Here is a 6436-nt window from a genome sequence, read left to right as displayed (position 1 = left end):
GATGGGGTTTGTTGTCGAAAACACTCACGGTCTGCTTCCTCTGGGGGCATGGTTGCAAAACGGGAGGGATGGGGTTTGTGGTCGAAAACACTCACGGTCTGCTTCCTCCTGGCTAATGTGCCAAATTGATCTATTGCATGATTGAGACGTGCTGTTTCACTTTTTTGTGTGTGAATCCGTGAAAAGGGAGGTAAGGTTTGGGGGTACGGAGCATGCCCCTGAGCCCAAGGTGAGACCACTTTCATTTTTTTACTTTACTCTTCCAATTTTCATCATATACATGGACACAAATACAGAGAACAATTTTTTAAAGTAAAGAACATTTATTATTATAATCTGGTATATACATGAAAAATGTCTTTTGGTTGCATTATGTTTTGAACAAGAGGCATTTAAACAATTTTGGGGGGGGGGGTAAAGAAGTGAACTATGCACATTTTTTGCAGTTGTACTCTTTCTTGTCATCAGGCAGGTAGTCTTGATTGGTTCCTTCTGTAATGCAGGGCAAATGTGCCCACCTCTTGCAAGAATCACACTGTACCTTTGATAAGTAACAATTAAGAAATGAAATCACAGAAGTTATAATGTTACACATACTTTTCATTCACTCATGCTATTCCTTCCACATGTCAGCATTACCTAACGTATGTATGCCTATCAGCATGAAGAAAATGTTTACTGATGTGGATTTTTTTACAAGAATCATGATCCTTAGGCAGTTTATGGCATTTATTTCTCATATAATTCTATGTTTCTTACCATCGTGCAATCCTCACTTTCCTTTTCACAGTTGACGAGGTTGCAGTATATGCAGTAGTCTTCCACGTTTTCTTAAAAATATATATATCGTTATGAAATGATGAATACATTATGACCAAACTGAAAATGCAAATCTTCGTTTATTAATTAATGTCAATATTTTAATCCAGTCAATGGTTTGAACGTATCTTTTCCTTTTTTGTGACTCATATTTTCTCAAATTTTTAGTGTACTGCCCCTGTATCTAAAAATGCCAATTTCATTTAGCTGGCCGATCAATAGCAATCATCATTCACCTGATTCAAATTTTTGTGTACTTAAGGATATTATTGGTTCATAGTCACCATTACAGAACCAAACCTGTGAGATATCCCACTTTAGGGGTATTAAGATAACTGTCTGCTATGTGACATAATTCCACTCTTCATGTTATCTTCACATGTGCCTAATGAGATAACAGTACATGGTAGAAAGTAATTACCTGACTCCTTCATTAGAAGAATTGCTATATGTCTTCTAAACGCAATATTAGCCTCTTGTGTTGTTTCTACCATACTGATGTCTTTGTACTCCAAATACGCTTCTGCAAACTAACAACACTGATATTTAGAATAAACATCATAATTACCAGAGGTGAAAGTGGGCCGGTTCAGCATACCAGTAAGACCCAGCCACTTGTACCGGCCCTTACACGGCTGACGTTACACTTCTGCTGTGGTAGTGCTTTATGCTTTAATGTCGCTGCCCCCTTTAGCCCCCCCCGCCTTTTTTTTCCCCCTCTGATCCCTAAATGGCCCCCTTAAGGATTGGGCTCACAACCCTGGGTTTAGCAGACCAATGCTCAAACCACTGAGCTATCCCTCTCCCCCATGGGAACACATGGAAACATTCTACTTACTTTCCATTATGTGTGTTGTTGAGTTAAGTTTTTAGTTGGTGCAAGTTTTTGGGAGAAAATAGTTTTCTGAAACTCTGAAGAATCTGAAATAGAGAAACACCTATATATAAGGGGACTCTTGCTCCCTTACTAACATTCAGTGGGGGTGTTTTGGTTGGCTAGCTCCCAGCACTGAAAGGGGAAGGGTTGATGGGAAATCAGGAGCCTGAGACTGACAGTCCCCAGGAACAATGAGAGGCCAATGCTCCAGGTCAGCCTGATTGACATGACAGGAGGCCAGGGGGGTCCTGTCCTCCGGGTGAGCTGGAATGGCCTGGGTCAGACTGAGTGGGGCCGAGCTAAGGAGAAAGGAGGGGCCCAAGCTGAGCTGGAGAGCAGAACCGGGCCAGATCCAGAGGGGCCAGATCCACAGCCACTGAGCCAGAGACGCAGCCCAGGGAGAGCAGATCCTGTGCTGGGAGCAGAGCCTCAGCCACAGAGCCAGGTGTGGTGAGCAAGTGGGGCCAGACAAGGGGGGACCTTGGTCAAAGTGCCCAGCACAGAAAGACACCCCCAGCCAAGGGCCCTTGCAGGCCAGACCGGGAGGGGGACCTTAACCTGACGGGGGCAACGCTGGGAAGAAGGGTCCCACCACTCGAAGCACGGAGGTGTGTGGCCACCACCATTGCAAGTGTCCAACCCGCAGCGTCCCTGCAGCACAGCCAGGACCTGAGAAGGAAATCTGGGACCTGCAAGGAACAGACTGCGAAGTGCCCGGACGTTCCAGAGACACTGTTTGTGATGTTCCCTGCCACAGAGCTGTGTGATGTGTTTTCCTTTAACCTTTCCCATTTTTCCTTCTTCTTTTCTTTAGATTAATTGTTAATTAAACAACTTGTATTTGCTTTAAATTGTATGGAATAATCAGTGGGTCAGGGAGGTGCCCAGTGCAGAGAGACTACCCCGGAGTGGGGACACCCTAGCCCCTGTCCTAGGTGACCACAGCAGGGCTGGTGGTCAAGCCCCCCAGGAATCCTGGGCCCAGCCTTGTCGGGGTTTACGAGGACTGTGCCAGACAGGAGAGTGGAAGGGGAGTCCTCAAGGGCAGGGAGGCCTCTGGGTAAAGGAAGTGGGAGCGAGGACTCAGATCCTTTCGCTAGCCCACTTCACCGGGGTAGTGCAGAAGCCAGGAAAGTTCCCCACAATAGCGGGACCATTCCCCCGCTTACATATAACATACACATATCAGTATCACCTCATTCTCAGCTATGCCTTTAATCAATCATTTTACTGTAATTTAACTAATGAATCCTAAAATAATGTTAGTCCATTATCTAACAAATTAGATCCCACCACCTGAATTGTTTTTCACCGGCAAAATTACTTATACATCAGCCAAAGAAAATCAAAAAACCAGACACAGACCACACAGATAAACAATAGAGAAATGGGGAGCAATAAATAAATAAATCACCATGATTAAAGGCATGCAAACCATTTAAGAAATGACTATACAGTTATTTTAAAGATTCTTGATTAAACATGCAGTTAGCCAGGAAGACCATTAGTATTTGTGTACTTTTACCAGATTTGACCATTACTTGGGGTATGCTCAGTTATTGGGGCTACTTGTTTGGGTTTTTTCCCCCTGATAATTCTAATAATGTACTGCTTGTGTATAAAGCTGTTGTAAAGCACCCCTCTTTCACTACTAACAGTATTGCTGTAAAACCTTTATTTTTAAGGCACAACTCTTAACTCCTTTGTGCACAGTTCTACAGGTATTCTAAGCAAGATTCTTAGTAGAAGGTTAACAAATATTCTGTGAGAGAGAGATAGACCTTGCTAAAGGAGCTTGGTCTGAAAAAGAAAGCTTGCTCAGGTCTGTGCCTCAGTTTCCCTACTCCACAGCAACTAATCAACAATTAACATGTGATTATGGTCACATGCTGCCTGCATTTGTTCAACAATTTGTGACCAGCTTTGCACAATACTTTGGAGTACTCTCATTTATTAGGGTTACTCTTCTGGAGGGGGGGGTGGTTGTGTAATTCTATCAATGTACTGCTATTGTGCCCAATTGAATGAGTCAAACAGCACTTTCAAGCTGACACCCTTATTTGTCCCAGATTTAGCATGTCCCTATCCCCACTCTTACATCACAATTGTACTGGTAGTAACCCACTTGATGCGCAAACCCCAGAGTATTTTTGGGCGCTACAGGGTTCTGTAGCTTAGGAAAAAGAAGCATTGCTGCAGAATAAATGTGGAAGATACAAACAGAAGAGTAAAGTTATTTATGGACTAATAGTGATAACTACTCAAAGGAGAGCCTAAACAAAAATAAGTAACATTATTAAAGGTTAATACCTGAGGTAGAAAAGGAAACAGAGAGGGAAATTGAGGGATCTCACCCACTCCAGGAAGCTTGAACCCGTGAGGCTTCCCAGCTGATGATCGTAGCTCAGAGTCTTGGAGTAGATGAAACCCCAGTGGAACTCAGGCAGAATTTGGGTCTATGCATGCTGTCACGGACTCACAGATCGTGCCCACTCTTGGCCCCGTGCGGTCTGTGTGGGGTGCCCCTTTCAGTGAGACAGCCCTTCTCGGGGGTCCACTCTCTCTCGGGGTCAGGCCCCTCCACCTCCTGGAGCTGCACCTCCCTCAGCCCAGCACACCCCAGTCTCTCTGCATCCAGGTGGGCTCTGCTTGCTCCCCCTCTCCAGCCCAGAGCCCCACTGTTCCCAGCTGTCCTCGCCTCTGTCCATTGTCTTCTCTCCAGGTAAAGGGGGTCGTAAACCAGGGCCTCCTCTCCTGCTTCTGTGCTCTGGCTGGAACCGGCTGGTTAGGTCACTGGATCCTCACTCTGCAGCCCATTGTCCTCCCACTGGCCAGAACCGGCTGGTTAGGTCACTGGGTCCTCACTCTGCAGCCCATTGTCCTCCCACTGGCCAGAACCAGCTGCGTCTCCTCAGCTGGGCCTCTGGGTCACCAGGTCGCCGGGGTATCCATTCTCCAGGCCATCGGCTGGGTCCCCAAGTCCTCTCTCCGGTCCTCTGCAAAACACACTCCCTCTCCCCTCACCTTGTTAAACCAGTAACACCCAGGGAAACTGAGTCCCACCCCCTCCACATGCAAACCATTGAAACTCCACAGAAAACAAGAAACCCCCCACTTCGTCACACATGCATCAGAAATGTTACTGGAGAGTCAGTATATGGTTTTGTAGAGAAAATTGCTTGAAGGGAGGAGACTAGATTTGTTTATGGGTAAACTAATGACTCAAGGAATTTCTTTAGGATAGACAATAGGAGCTGGTCACTCTTACCTATGGCTGGTGTTACTTCAGGGTGCTGACAATGAAATTCGTCCGCGTCAGTAGTTTGGATATCAATGCAAGTTTCACTACTAGAATTGGTCTAACTGATGAGCTGGGTGTGGATGAGGATAAGGGAGTTGCCAGAAACTTGTCAGCAGGGATATAGGTGTGTCTCACACCTCCATTTAATGCTGTATGCAAGTTTTTTCAAAGATCATTTTTTGTTCAAGCGGTGTGTGTGTGTGTGTGTGTGTGTGTGTGTGTGTGTCTTGCAGACTGGATACTGTGCCCTGATTCCCCAAGAAGACCGTTATTATCTGTGACTGCAGAGATCTTAACACAGCATTGAGCATAAAATGAGCTTTAACAATATGTTGTGACTACTTACATTAAAGAAATCCAGTCCACCTTGGTTTAGGAGAGAGACCACTGATTGACCAATAAGAATCGGTTGTTGCAGATCCCCATAGTGCAATTTTTTTTTTCTTTTCCATTGTCAGTGCAGCTTTTATTTTGGTGAGTTTTGCACACAGATGCAGAAATGTGGACTTGCGCATCCAAAAGTTCTGCAGCCACTGGTCATGAGCGCAAGCCTTCATTGTTTCAGAAGATTTTTTGCCCTTGGGAAGGATGTAAGATGACACCATATAATACACTACACTGAATATTTGTGAATCAGCTTCTACACACAAGTCCAGCACACAGGCCTTGCTGTCTTTTCACTGCAGTCCTTGATCTTGGTGACAAATCTGTAGAGAATTACTGGAACCATAAACTCCCTGAACATTAAATCTCACCAAATGAGGGTCAATCCATCCTCATCATTATATCTACTCATTATACTCCACACCCGTACATAGCCACTATATGAGCTTCATACCCTCATATCTCAATGCCTGTACTTTGACCCATCACCCTTTTACCTCCAATCGGGGATATTGCAGATTATGTATTCCTTAGGCCACCTGATTTTAAACCAAACTTTGCACCATCGATAATCTGTACAGTATTCCCTGATAACCAGAAACTTCTATGCTCAAACTCTGTTCCCTTTTTTTTTTAACATCTTAATAAAAATTTTAAATCTGTTGAAACTGGTCTAGGTCTAGGCGAGAGAATGTCTCAGGGCTGCCCGGGGGGGGGCAAGTGGTGCAATTTGCCCCAGGCCCCGGGGGCCTCGCAGGGGCCGCCATGAATATGTCGGAGGCTCCCCCTGCATCCGTCTTCCCCCATCCCCCGGCGTCTCAGTGCGCCGTGTCCGGGAGCGGCCCTGGTGCGCTGCAGCTAAGCAGCTGGTATACATACCATTAAAGCATTTAATGTTTTTAAATAATGTATTTAGTGTATTTTCAAATTATTACAAAGCAAAGCAATTTTTGGGGCCCCTTCCATAAAAAAAAGTTGCAATACTACAGTAACATGTATTTGGAAATGTAAAAAAAAAAAATAGTGAAATACATTCAAAAATTAATTTGTAATAA

General features: G+C 44.8%; 1 long non-coding RNA gene across 1 annotated transcript; it reads right to left on the bottom strand.

Moving 5' to 3' along the window:
• Positions 1 to 351: 351 nt before the first annotated feature.
• Positions 352 to 1326, bottom strand: LOC113408587. Its single transcript, XR_003370326.1, has 3 exons — positions 1241 to 1326; positions 760 to 830; positions 352 to 541 (listed from the first exon to the last, which is right to left on the bottom strand). It is a non-coding gene; the product is annotated as an uncharacterized LOC113408587 (long non-coding RNA).
• Positions 1327 to 6436: the final 5110 nt, after the last annotated feature.

The sequence above is a fragment of the Terrapene carolina genome, unplaced genomic scaffold (assembly GCF_002925995.2).
Source record: "Terrapene carolina triunguis isolate 2854851 unplaced genomic scaffold, T_m_triunguis-2.0 Scaffold19567, whole genome shotgun sequence".
Classification (NCBI taxonomy): domain Eukaryota; kingdom Metazoa; phylum Chordata; order Testudines; family Emydidae; genus Terrapene; species Terrapene triunguis.
Note: the sequence above shows the minus strand (reverse complement) of the source record. Positions and strands in the feature narration are given on the sequence as shown.